This window comes from Schistocerca cancellata, chromosome 2 (genome assembly GCF_023864275.1).
Source record: "Schistocerca cancellata isolate TAMUIC-IGC-003103 chromosome 2, iqSchCanc2.1, whole genome shotgun sequence".
In the NCBI taxonomy this organism is placed as follows: Eukaryota; Metazoa; Arthropoda; class Insecta; order Orthoptera; family Acrididae; genus Schistocerca; species Schistocerca cancellata.
The window spans coordinates 543,748,398-543,762,956 of record NC_064627.1 but is presented as its reverse complement, the minus strand read 5'-3'; the positions used below and the strand labels follow the sequence as shown (position 1 = coordinate 543,762,956).

At 42.3% G+C, this 14,559-nt stretch overlaps 1 protein-coding gene across 4 annotated transcripts in view; it reads left to right on the top strand.

Moving 5' to 3' along the window:
* LOC126162113 (UDP-sugar transporter UST74c) overlaps nucleotides 1-14,559 on the top strand; it is a 164,149-nt gene that overhangs the window by 65,343 nt on the left and 84,247 nt on the right. The window contains exon 1 of one of the 4 annotated variants that reach the window (XM_049918397.1): nucleotides 1,110-1,149. The exons of the other annotated variants lie outside the window; for them this stretch is intronic. The gene's annotated coding sequence lies outside the window, so the exon portion shown is untranslated. Of the gene's footprint in view, nucleotides 1-1,109; nucleotides 1,150-14,559 lie in introns of those variants that run through there. 4 annotated transcript variants of the gene reach the window in all.

The following is a 14,559-nucleotide window of genomic DNA, read 5'->3' as shown; positions in this document are numbered from 1 at the left end:
ATCAATACTCGATGTTAACAAATTTCTCTTCTTCAGAAACGCTTTCCTTGCCATTGCCAGGTTACATTTTACGTCCTCTCTACTTCAACCATCGTCAGTTATTTTGCTCCCCAAATAGCAAAACTCCTTTACTACTTTAAGTGACTCATTTCGTAATCTAATTCCCTCAGCATCACCCGACTTAATTCGACTGCATTCCATTATCCTCGTTTTGATTTTGTTGATGTTCATCTTATATTCTCCTTAAATTACTGACTTCTAGAGCGACCACGTACAAAGAAGTGACAGACTCCCTTTAAAGGCTAGAAATTATAAGTGTCGAGTATGAGAGTAAAGGCAATTTCGCCTAATACCTGAAGAGAGCAAAATTACTAAATTTTCTGAGTACCCTGTTTGCTTTCAAGCAACAGCTCTTCCAAGTCCTTTGCTGTCTCTGGCAGAATTACGATGTAATCGGCGAACCTCAAAGTTTTTATTTCTTCTCCATGGATTTTAATACCTACTCCAAACTTTTCTTTTGTTTCCTTTACTGCTTCCTCAATATACATAGGTTTCGTAAACTGGTCTACAAATGACATCGGAAGGAAAATTGCAGCAGTTTCCTCTGCAAAGTGGATTATACAGGTGCAGACCCAATCCAGTTATCCGCCACGTGGAAACGCGTCAAGATCTCGCGAAATGACCGTGACGAGAAAATGAGAAAAATTAGAGCTCGTGGAGTATACATGAAGACGTAGCGAATTTGGTGGCAGCGGCTTTTACTGTTGTACAGTTACGGTTGGGAGTGACTGCATTAGTCATTTCGGAAACGTTTGGAGAGGGTGCAAACCGTAGACTGCAGATGGCGCTACGTGGTAACGGGAAGAGCGGAAGCGCTGGGGCTCGATAAGCTGAAGCTGGTTCGCGAGCATTATGGTGCTGACGTAGCGTGTGCGGCTGCAGAGTGTAGGCCGTGGCCGCGAGTGGAGCAGTGTGTGCCAGCGGGAGGCGACGACGTGAGCTGGCCCGGCACGCGATGAGGCGGCGCGTCGTCCGTGAGCCGCGAGCGTGAGTACACTGCCACGACACGTGTGTGTGTCCGTCCGTCCGTCCGTCCGTCCGTCCGTACTGTGCGCTGGGCTACCGGTGCTGGGCCGTTCGCTGTTGCAGGTACTGTAGCCCGTGTTTCTCCGCGACACTGTCTCCCCGCAGACGACTGTAAATATCATAACTGACTGTTACTGATTATCCAAAAAAGTGAGGAACTTCAAATGTTTAAAATACTCAGTTTAATATGAAAATAATTACACACACACACACACACACACACACACACACACACACACACACACACACACACACACACTTGTAGCGCCTTTGAACGGTGCCCGAAATGATGCATTCACTTTCGTGCAGTTCCAAGGATTCTCTAAAATTTTTCTCATGCTGAAAAATTTTCGGAGTTTACTTAAATTTTCGGGCATAGATGGTTGAAATATGTCAAGGACATACAACAGCAGACGGCACGGTCTACATAATCCACCAAAAACAATCCTGGTACTCTGGAGATTCTTAGTTCAACGTCGTACATTAACTTCTCAATCGGCATTACATTGGCTCTACATGATAAACATTGTAGGCGCGTCAAATGTTTCTCTAATCAATTATGTTTCTACTTTTACACAAATAATTTCGCAAGACATTTGAACAGTTTTCCCAATTTTTTATTCCCAATTTTTTTCTCATTTTTTGTTGAAAGAACATTTGTTTTCCTAGCGTTCTCCTTTCCCTAAAAGTCCAGAATTTAGAACGTAATTCAAAGAGCCGTCTTGAATTAAATATCACATAAATATGCAAAGATTATGCTCAAAATAGCGGGGCCTTGAAGAGACGAGCTTTTTGACATTACGTTTTCCTAGCTAACAGTAGCTGCTCAAGAAATATTTTCCCTTAAATTACTGACTTTTGGCGCGAACACGTACAAAGAAGAGTGACACACTCCCTTTAAAGGCTAGGAATTGTAAGTGTCGAGGAAGAGGAGATAAAGGTAGTTTCGCCTAATACCTGAAGAGAGCAAAATTATTAAATTTTCTGAGTACCGTCTTTGCTTTCAAGCAGTTACTTGTTTCTTCTTCTTCTTCTTCTTCGAAACAAGTCGTCGTACTGCTAAATTTAATACCTTCCCTATTTGTCCATTTGCCACTCTTAGCTAGGCTATGAAAATTCGGACGAAAATCCAGTATGTAATTTATAGGGAATCTTCTCTCCTGTTGGTCCAACGCCTCCAAAACGGGACGAAGTGTTTTGGACGGTAGTTAGCGTTAACTGTTTCCATTTATGCTTACCATGTTTCAGAACTCTCTGAATGAAAACATTCTAAGACACTGCCGTTGTATGCCCGAGCTGTTCTAGGTGCTATAGTCTGGAACCGAGCGACCGCTACGGTCGCATTTTCGAATCCTGCCTCGAGCGTGGATGTGTGTGACGTCCTTAGGTTAGTTAGGTTTAAGTTGTTCTAAGTTCTAGGGGACTGATGACCTCAGAAGTTAAGTCCCATAGTGGTCAGAGCCAGTTTTGAACTGCCATTGTAGAATTAAAGTACTTTAATTTTGAGTCCAAACACCCAACAAATCCCTCAATGGTAAAAAAGTAGGGGTTAGGCGGAGCGTTGACGTGACCGTAAGTGTATATAGAACAAACACTAATTAAATGTTTAAATGAAGACAGTTGCCATTGACAGATCATAGTGTTCGGTATTATGTTATGTCACATTTCATAGTAATTGACTGGGAGTTTTCGTGTGAAGAGAAATGTGGGGTTAACTCAAGGAAGTGCTATAGGTCCTTTGTTCTTAATCTGTATGAAAAATGTAGAAGACAGTCTGAGCAGACCTCTCCGATTCTTTGCAACTGATGCTTTACTATCTAGTAGAATCACCAGAAGATCAAAACGCAAAACTTATTGGAAAATGATTGAAAAGAGACATGTGTGTGGTGCGAAAAGTGGGTAACCGCCACAGTTACTATTTACTTAAATTGGAACCATAACGTATAAAACGGCTTGCGGAGGCGAACTAAAGACAAGGTGTTTTCGCAGAACTCGTAGACGTAACAAATTTACCATAGACTGCCTTCACTACGCTTGCCTGCCCTCTTTTGGAGCATTGCTGCGCGGTATTGGTTACTTGAAGCCCTCATACGTTCAATAATATTGTCAAACCGCCAGTATATTGACCATCAGTGAGTGCGTATAGTCAGTGGTGAAAATACTGACGAGTAGCGTTAATGGCCCTCAAAATATTCGTAGTATCGTCAATACGTACAGAATGTGTGAGGTATAATATTGACGGTTCGACAATATTCTCCATTCAGATATTAAGAGCTTCATGTCCCAGCCTCGCGGCGTTAGTGTGCATTTAGTTTTTGTTTCGCCTTTTGTGTATATCATACCCCATTTTAAATGTTTAGTACTCTTTTAACACACGTACAATTCTAATAGATCTATGTAGGGTTAATCATTCTATATGCTATTTTATGCTAGTTAACGGAGGATTCTCTAAAACACTGCTTGCTTTATTAATTTGAAACTATAGTACAGATTAGTGAATTACGTAGCAGTTAGGAAAAATGCTTCCACTTCGAAAAACGTCATACCTTCGTCTACGTGTACGTGATTACTCTGCTATTTACAATAAAGTACCTCTGAGGGTTGAATGAACCACCTTCAAGCAATCTGTTTACCGTTCCACTTTCGAACGGCACGCGGGAAAAACGAGCACTTAATTTTTTCTCCCTATGTAGGTGGGTGCCAACAATGTTTTCGCAATCGGGGGAGAGAACTGGTGATTGAAATTTTATGAGAAGATCCCATCGCAACGAAAAACGCCTTTGTTTTAATGATTGCCACTCCAATTAACGTATCATGTCTGTGACACTATCTCCCCTATTTCGCGATAATACAAAACGAGCTGCCCTTATTTGTACTTTTTCGATGTCATCAGTCAGTCCCACCTGATGCGGATCCCACACCGCACAGCAATACTCCAGAATAAGGCGGACAAGCGTGGTGTAAGCAGTCTCTTTAGTAGACCTGTTGCACCTTTTTAAGTGTTCTGCCAATGAATCAGTCTTTGGTTTGCTCTACCCACAATATTATCAATGTGATCGTTCCAATTTAGGTTATTTGTAATTGTAATCCCTAAGTATTTAGTTGAATTTACAGCCTTCAGATTTGTGTGACTTATCGCGTAATCGAAATTTAGCCGATTTCTTGTAGTAATCATGTGAACAACTTCACACTTTTCCTTACTCAGGGTCAATTGCCACTTTTCGCACCGTACATATATGTCATCTAAATCATTTTGCAAGTCGTTTTTGATCATCTGATAACTTTACACGACGGTGAATGACAGCATCATCTGCAAACAATCTAAGACGGCTACTCAGATTGTCTCCTACGTCGTTAATATAGATCAGGAACAATAGATGGCCTATAACACTTCCCTGGGGAACGCCGGATATTACTTCTGTTTTACTCGATGACTTTCCGTCTATTACTACGAACTGTGACCTTTCTGACAGGAAATAACGAAGCCAGTCGCACGACCGAACGATACTCCGTAGGCACGCAGTTTTGTTAGAAGACGCTTGTGATGAGATGTCGAAAGCCTTCTGGAAATCTAAAAATATGGAATCAATTTGACATCCCCTGTCGATAGCACTCATTACTTGAGTGTAAAGAGCTAGTTGTTTCACAAGAACGATATTTTCTGAAACCATGCTAACTGTGTCAATAAATAGTTTTCTTCGAGGTACTTCATAATGTTCGAATACAGTAGATGTTCCAAACCCTACTGCAAATAGACGTTAATGATAGGCCTGTAATTCAGCGGATTAGTACTACTTCCATTTTTGGGTATTGGTGTGACTTGAGCAATTTCCCAGTCTTTAGGTACGGATCTTCTGTGAGCGAGTGGTTGTATATAATTGCTAAATATTGTATCAGCATACTCTGAGAAGAACCTGAGTGGTATAGAATCTGGACCGGTGGCCTTGCCTTTATTAAGTGATTTAAGCTGCTTTGTTACACCGAAGATATCTACTTATGTTTCTCGTCTTGACAGTTGTTCTTGATTGGAATTCAGGAATATTTTACTTCGTCGTCTTTTGTGAAGGAGTTTCGGAAAACCGTGTTTAATAACTCTGCTTTAGTGGCACTGTCATCAGTGACATCACCGTTGTTATAGCGCAGTGGAGGTATTGATTGCGTCTTGCCACTGGTGTGCTTTATGTTGACCAGAATCTCTTTGGGTTTTCTGTCAGATTTCGAGACAGAATTTCGTTGTGGAAATTATTAAAAGCATCTTGCATTGAAGAACGCGCCATATTTCGTACTTCTGTAAAACTTTGCCAATTTTGGGATTTTGCATTCTTTTAAATTTGGCATGCTTTTTTTTCGTTGCTTGTGCAACAACGATCTGACCCGTTTTGTGTACCATGGGGGATCAGTACCATCACTTATTTGCAATGACTAATGAGAGATGTTTGAAATGCATGTCTATTTCACCTAATTATCACGTATCGCAAATGTTTCATGTTAATTGCCTCAACATAGAGTTTCTAGGCATATATAATTGCTTCACAGGTTCCCATAGATTTTTACTAAATGCTTACTGATATTACAGAACGCATTAGAATTGCCCGCCTGTTGCCGGAAAACTGTTACTCCTATCTCCTGTAGTCTGCGGTTGCCTTTCTTATTAACGTACTTTGCTGCTGTTTCATCTCGTGTCGGTATTGACTTGTCGTACGATGCAGGACTCATCGGGAAATCATTTGATATCTTTTGGGTCCGTGGTCTGATGTGTCAATAAATTACCAGTTGCACCGTCTTTTCAAACATTCTCGGACCTATTTCCTCTTTTTCGTTTTCTGTTGCTTGCAAACTATAGCTAGTAAAATTGCAGCACGCTTCCTGTTGGGTGTTCGCTGTCTTAACCTTATAAAAAAGCGTTATCTATTGTCAATATTATTGATAGCGCGAGCTCGCTTCAGTGTACCGAAGATTTGACAAAATAGTCTTGTCAATAAATATTGAACCTTTAGTAGATAGGGTTGACGGAGGACATCGGAAAAGTTCAAAATGCAGCTAGTTTTGTATCATCGCGAAAAAGGTGTCACGAATATTATACGAGAGTTGAGAGTGGCAGTCGTAAAAACTACTTTCTCGTCAGTGCGAAAAGATTTGACTCTAACCTACATAGGAGACCAATGACCATCGTCATACAATAAAGCACGAACGGAAGGATCTAAATGTTCATTTTTTTTCACATGGTCCTAGGGAATGGAATGGTCGAGAAAGTGATTCTGTGAACCCCCTGGCTAGATCTTCGTGTGAATTGTAATCATGTAAACGTAAAATGCAACATGTCTTACGTAGCGAAGATGTTTCATACGACTGTATACCTAAATAGTAGTAATGCATAAAGGGGTAAAGGAAACTAGTATTTTGGTATGTAGTAAATGCTTGCAGGTTTTTAATTTTATCAAGATAGTGAAAGATTATCACGGAACTGAAGGGCCCAAAATGTTTTCGCACGTTAAGCGATGCATGTATGAAAATAAAAAAAAAAACTATGTTCGATCTTGTCAAGTTTTTATAGAGTACAATAGATTTCCTACTAAAATTCTCCTTTAGGTGCGTGCTGTACATTGAGCCTCTATACAGTACCCTGTATTTTCTGCATTTTGTTTCTCCGGTTCTGGTTTAGCGTCCAATTTTCGGCAAATTAAGTATGTCATTTTATTCATTTCGCCATTCGAATGCCCATCAGAACAGCTGCACGTATTTGTAACGAAGTTCTGCGTTCTTGATGCGGTGAGAAAGATAACTGCAAGATTTATTTCGTCGTCATACAGATCAACAGAGCAAGGGACGATCTCCAAAATGTCTATCATCGACCTATGTATACATTACATAGACTACAACGTTTCATCCAATGGGATTGTAGGATAGTGTAAGAATGTAAAAACTTCTCCAAATGTTTCATTAAACGTCGGCTCAGTTTCAGGGTCTGCGAATTCTTTAGGCTCAAAAGAACCTGGTACTTTAGAAAATTCCCCTTACCTCAGTGAAAAGCCCACTCGTCGAAAACAATTTGTAGTCATCTGACATGCAAAATTCTACACAGAAAGGAATGTGTGTAATCCTTCTAATAAATTGATGGAGAGATATCGCAATTTACTTAGATTGAGAATAAATATTTTCGGAGCAGTTGGTTTAGATAGTTCCCGTCGATTATGAACAATAGTTGCAACTTGTCTTGGGAAAACTCGCTTTTCTACTTCATATATTAAACTGTTAATGTTCTCATATTTTTAAAACCGCCAATTTTAAACTTTTTCTAATGACAAGTAATGGTAGTTTTCACATCCACCTGAACTGCATCCTACTACTATAGTATTCTTTCCTTAGATATTTTCCCCTCTGAATTACCACTAAACAATGAAGTTTGTCAGCTGCAGTAAAATAATCCAGTTTCGTCAACGCTGAGTCTTGCTTGTCATATTGTACAAATAGTGAAGGCAATGTAGACTGCAAGCAATCGGAATTCATACTCGGAAACATTTTCAGCACTGTGCCGTTTTCGTCATGTAACGTCACAACCAACCTGGATTTGCAGAAATGTCGATAGGCTTTTGTTCTGCAAGTTGATCAACTCTTTTTTCAACGAGGTAGGGTCTGATGTGGGCGCGTTCTAATACCTATCTTGTTTGAACAAAATACAATTAGTTTTTAGTCTTCCTCGAACATTTTCTGTCTAGACCATACTGCATCGAACATAGCCATAACTTAACCATAATTTTTGTCACCAGATTTGTTAAGTCACAAATTATTTACAGATTTACGTTTTTGACCTCCGTTTGTCATAAACTGTTAAGCAGCTTCTTTTTAAGCGAAATAGCGGTTTCTTTACGTCCCGGTATCTCAGCTATGTAGCCTGATAACAAATTTACGGGACATGTATCTGGAAAAACAGCGAAAAGATTTTGACACGAAATTCACAGATTGACACCCATTACTGAATTAAGAAACTGTTGATGGCGTTACATAAAGACAAGCGTTAACAAAGCAGCAGTAGTAGCTGTTTACTTCTGCCTCACGAAAGAAATTGAGCCAATAAATTTCGTGAAGTCGAAAAAGCAGAAGGAACGTGTACTATATATTTCAGCCTGAATTTACACAAATAGCATCATTACTTGTTAAGACTTCTTAGTAAATCATCATATGCTAATTTACAGTGAATCGCTCTATGTATTTGGGGAAACGTAACTTACAAATCGTTTAAATGGTCAGTATGTGGCTATATTTTTTGGTGATAGTGTACTATAGTTGTAAAACTACTTCTGCATCCTGGTAGGAAGTTGGCTACCATCATCAGAACATGCTAACTTCTAACTATGTTACATACTAAGAATTAAGTCAACAAGTTACTATGTAATGGTTACAAATCATGATGGCATGGTAGTAAGTCGAAAACTGTGATGAAGTTGAAATATATTTTAAAAAATGTATGGGTCACTGTATCGCTAAGCCAGAATGGCGTGTGGCGTGTGGCGGGTCGTGTGGATAATTTTTCGTGTTAAAAGGAAAAATCATTGATATTTCACAGAACAGATTTTTCAAGTAGTGTGTTTCTTGTGCTAAGCAATTTCACTGTAATAACTTTATGGGCGATGAATTCTTTGTGGCAAGCAGATAGTGTGTGAAAGTACTATTATAAAATAATTCGGTAATATATGTTTGTCAGTATTTGCAGTGTAACTGTTTCAAACAAATAGCTTGTCCTTTCAAAGCACTCACCCTCCTCCCCCTTTCGTTTTTTAGGTTTTATGCTTTGTAATCTATGTCCTAGATCCTTACTTCCAAATTTTTCTCTTAAAGAATCTTGGTCACAAGTGTTTGGCGGAAGAACATACAGTCAGTACGTTCCTTGGCATTAGAGCTACAGTAAACTAATAACGGTTCGTAAGTGACTGCACATTTTATTAATTTCTACACAGATCTTCGCGACAGTTATGTTAGTTGACAGGTCGTCTGTGCTGGAACCATATCACTACCTGCAAAAATCAGATCATCTAAAAACGAGTTGGTAAGACTCGGACGCTCCTTCTAAACCTGCGACGTTCATAGAACTGCCTCTATCAGGGACGTTACTTGCTTTCTGTAAGTCAATAAGTAGAAACTGAAATCTTACTCAGATCCAGAAAAGAGTTACAAGAATGTAATTTATTTTGCTGACATGTGTTTATATAGTTAGTATAGTTAGTATAGTTAATCCATCAGAACATTTCGCACCAGTGTGCTCACAACTATTATGAGTACATGCTTGGATACCATGGGACCCCGTCTGATGCATTACTTCCTTTCTGTGCTGCAAGCTTCTACTTCAACTATCCCTTGCCCCTTGTCCCTTTCCCTCTCCATCAGATGGTTTTCTTGGTTCTGCGTAATCCTAGTTTTTCTTTTTATGGCATTTACTAAAACCTGTCATTAAAGAAAAACATGATCCACATTGTTGGGTTTGACCTGCCACCAATTTTCAAAATTCTCCAGAAGTGAGGATCTTGAACGAAGGTCGCCTAGTGCAATGTATGCTCCACAGTTGTGCCCTTCCAACCTTACACCTTTCCTTTTAATAAGGCAATGTACCCAAAACCCAGTAAAGTAGCCATTTCGTAGTGAGTGGTGTTGTCAAGTACCTCCACGGTGGTAGAACCCTAACCATATAGGGATATCACTGATGGTGCCAGAGTTGTAGACTCTCCATGTGTGCCAAGGAGTAGGTGCCCACTGTTACTGGGAATGACTCCAAGCAATGGAATACTGGCCAGGTAGCCATTGCTCAGGCTGGGTGGTGCCCATGGGGAGAACCCACATTCGGAGTGGGTTGCACCATGGCAGATGATCCACAAATTAAGCAGATGAAATTATCTCCTGCTGGTGGCCACATCGGCCCAGCAGTCTCTTTGAAAGGTCAGTCCTCCTCTAATACAGAGAGATAAGACTCTGAAATGTTTCCTTCGTAGCTGTGCCATGGGAGAAACATAGGGCTAAGTAGCAAGCACAGAAATACTCCCCCCCAGTACTTAGGTGGGGATTCCTTCTTGGCCACAAAGCTTTTTGTATTTGTAGAAACTACAGAGAAAAAGTTTGGGAAGTTGCAGCCATCTTCAAAATGAAGAGAGTCAATTTTGATCAAAACAGTCAAGCTTGATGACATGGGTGACTCGCTTCCTTTGAAGGTCTTAATATGGTTCCGGACATCATTTTGCACAGAGACTTGCTCTTACACTTTGATGACGAGCTATGTGCGAATTTAAAGTGATGGGATATACACTTCGTGTGTCATATATGCAGGGGGCCAAAGGACAATAGGATCGCTACTGGTGCCTTCATCTTGGCCTTCGAGAGCTTTTCATTGCCTGAAAAGATATAGGTGATGGTATACTGATGCAATGTGAATCTGTATGCTCCCATGCGGTGCTTAAAGTGCTTGAAACTTGGGAACATGTCTCCCATTGCAATGCTAGCGCCATGTATAAGGATTGTGGAAGAGCTACATGTGAATGCTCTTTGTGTCCTTCCCCATCTGTGTCAACTGTGGAAAGCACAATTCTGCTTGCTCACTAGATTGCACTATTTTCCAGGGGGAGGAGATAAGACTCTCGACAAATTTACTTGTCAGGAGGCCAAGTAGTAGTATGAGCAGCACAACGATGTCACACGCCACATTTATGACATCGTTGCTTCCTTTGCGACGGTACTCTTGTGTTACCTCCTACTACAGTGGGTCCTCAGTGCTGCTCAACCAGGCCTGCTCCCCTTTTGCTACTAGCCCCGCACATACTTTGGAGACATTGGTCCCCACCTCCCAGCCGGAAACAAACAATCTTCTCTTGCCGCGGAGGGTGTGTTGGGGCATTCTTTACAACACTCCTGCCAGTCTACAATCGAACACCAGCTACTGGATGAAGCAGTCACAGGCTACTGGTACCATTGCTTTGCTATCATCTTTATCTGCAGTTGCTTCAGAGAAGCCTTCAGAATCATCCAAATCCTGTAAGGAGAGGAAAGACAAGAACAAGTACTCCAAGGACATTCCAGTGGCCTCCCTGTCACCAGATCGTAGCTGTTCCACTTCTCTGATGAGGGCGGAGATTTGGCGGCCCGAGAGGTCCCAGTTCACACCACACAGTGGAACCTGGAATCTACATATATTGATGCCATAACCCCTCAACCAGCGGCAGCATGTGACCCTAGGGCATAACCTGCCTGCTTGGTCCCTTCATGGCATCACAGAGTATCGACAAGTCTCCAATGGAATTTTAGCAGTTTTTACCACTACCTCGTTCAGCTAAATATCACTTAAGCACTTCTCCTGCCTCCTGCCTTCTACATTGCGCTTCAGAAGACTTTGTTTCCAGCAATAATGCAGACCCTGGCCTTCTGTGGATACTCGGAATGATATAAGAATCGTGCTAACTATGAGAGGGTGTTAGGCAGAGTTTGCACATGTTTTCTGGACACTCTGTATAGAGAACATGTGCCTGTTAATACACATTTAGAGGCTGTGACAGTTCAGATAAGGACATTTCACGATATTACTATCTGCAGTATTTACGTCTCTCCCGATGATGAAGTGCCTCAGATACTCCTTTTTGGGGTGCAAAAATGATCACTGGCCATGATAAATTTCTCATACGTACTGGCACAACTTCATCTTTGTCTCTCGAATACTGGAAGGAAGAATCTGGTTAATGACCCGTCGACATACGTTATTAGAGGACGGAGCACAAGGTTGGATTGTACGAAGGATGGGGAAGGAAATCGGCCATGCCCTTTCAGAGGAACAATCCTGGCGTTTAGGTGGAGCGATTTAGGGAAATCACGGAAAACCTAAATCTGGTTGGTTGGAAACTGGTTTGAACGGTCATCCTCATGAATGAGTCGAGTGTGCTAACCATGGTGGCGCTTAGCTTGGTCTCTGGAATACTTATGCCCCCCACACTTTAGTGTGGTGTACGGAACTTTATTGGCCAGTGACATTTCCATCAGCAGCCCTTTTCTTCTCCCATCCATCCACTGCGGAGTCCATGATAACCTATGTAGTAGTGACAATGTCCCAATCTTCCTGTCTCCCTCTCAGCATCACTCCCGTGGACGCTTCCCATGTGTGATACACAGTAAAATATAGGATTATACTCGTGATATTATGAAGACACACACATTTTTTAGGTGCATAGAAACGTAGTTGATGATACTTAACTAGTCCCCACAGGGGCAACAATGATAAAATACCAATAAGATTGTCATATTACCTGGCTCAGCATAAGGTGCTGGGTGCTCAAAGCAACTGTATCGTACTATACAAGAAGAGGGAAATTTCAAGTCATCTGGTGAAAAACCATTTATGTAGTGAAATTTTTTTTTTCACACATCAAAACTGGCCTGCAAAGTAGGTCGATAAGGCAGGCTAATAGTACTCCTAACGAACGTGCCTGTTATATAGAGCAGCCTATACATCAGGTGCTGGAAAGAAAATGTGTGTGCTGTCTCTGCTCCTTTTAAAGCTAGGCAATTATAATCCGTACAGTGCTCAAGTAAATACGTCCACAGAGAGATTGGCAGTGACGCACAACACGCGAAGGTCTTGATGCCTGCTGTGTCTTGTTGCTTGTCGTATCCCCCTCAGGGAACGCGCGCACCACTCGGGTAACTGTCGCATCGCACTTTCTTTATTGCAACGTGTCATATTGCTCATAGTGAGAACCGCGCCTAACAGTTGAGGCCTAGCTTGTTGACCAGGACTGGCTCATATCACGCTGCCATACATTTTTATTCATTTATTTTGTATGTCATGTTCTGTAGCCCATTTATTTTGTATGTCATGTTTCATAGGACCAAACTGAGGAGCAAGTCTTGATGGTCGTGAAATGAGTCGGTACATGAAATTATAACAGTGCTAATAGATCAAACGAAACATATACAAATCCTGTGCAGACAAGTCATAAATTTAAACAAACAGTATCAACAATGTAACAGAGGAATTAGCTCAATTTTTTAATCTTCCCAGGTGTTCCTTGACGGAATAGGAGTGAGCCATGAGGGGACTCGACAGTTTAGACATGAAACTGACTGGATTACTGCTAAGATTTTTGAATTCTTGTGGCGTCTTACTGAAAATGGATGCAGCAGAATACTGATTGCCTTTCAGCACAAGAGTAAGGGAGCTGTGTTCGAAATGCAGGCTGGATTTCTGCCCAGTATTGAGTGAAAGCTGCTAACGCTCGGGAGTAAGCTAGTTAAAAGTTGATTACTTAACTCTCTACAGTAAATTGTTGATAGGATGTTGACTGCTGTGTATGGCCACAGGAGGAGCTGTTTGTGAACAGCTGAACGTGCTGATGGCCAGTCAGCCGTCTTCAGGCTGCTGCCTCGGAGTGTAGCGGCAGTGGAGAGTCTGGTGCGTCGCATGGAACACCCAGGTGTTACATGCTTCACCCATGGTCCCTATTGTCGGTACATCTTCACAAGTACCAGGCGCAGTTGGTCCACCCTCTCCCCAAGGGGAGTGACGGGGTCAACGGCATTTGCGTCGCATGAGGTGGAGGGTCAATGTGGAGGCTGGCTGTGTGGCATTGCCCGCTCTGCCTGTGAGTAGACATGTGGCTGCTCCTTCAGCAAGGTCCGAGCAGGCACTGGGGGGAGGGGTTTATTAGTGATCGGGAGCTCCAATGTTAGGCGGGTGATGGAGCCCCTGGGAAATAGCGGAAAGGTCTGGGAAGAAGGCCAGTGTTAACTCGGTCTGCTTGTCGGGGTGTCTCATCCGAGATGTGGACGCCCTGCGGGTTCGGGGATTAGAATATGCCTGCGGGTAGTCCTGCATGTCCCAACAGGCGACTGAAAAGAGTCTTAAGTGTTTCGGCCTATATGTGATGGTCCACTCTTAAGTTTGACCTCCATATTTCCAAATTCTTCCAAAGAGTGAGCCAATTTTAGAAGGGCGCCATACATGGTGCATTGTGTCCATTGTGTCCATTGTGCATAGAGACGTTTAGCCAGCTGTCTCGTCGTCGCATTGCTGTCCCCCGGGCATGTACCCTGTTGGTTGTAGCCCCCTGACGACACAGGGACTGCTCTGCTGATGCCTGCGCCATTAACTCCCCATGTATGCCAAGGAGAAGATGCCTATCTCCCTGGGGCATCAGGACTCCCGACAGTGGCCATCCTGCCAGGTGGCCCTCGCTGAGGCTGGGTGGCACCCTTTGGGAGGGCTCTTGGTCAGAATGGGTGGAATCGGGGCAGATGACCTGCAATGAAGCGTGGTACATCATCTCTAGCTGGTGACCAGCTGCCAGTTGTCTCTAAGTGCTCTCGGGCTCAATTCAATGCTCAGAAATAAGATCCCAAAACGTTCCCTCCATGGCCACACCGTGGGAGGAGCATAAGTCTCAGGATGGCAGTGACACTTACTCGCCCCGGTTTCTAGTTTGTACGAAAGCTGATATGGAGTCTTTC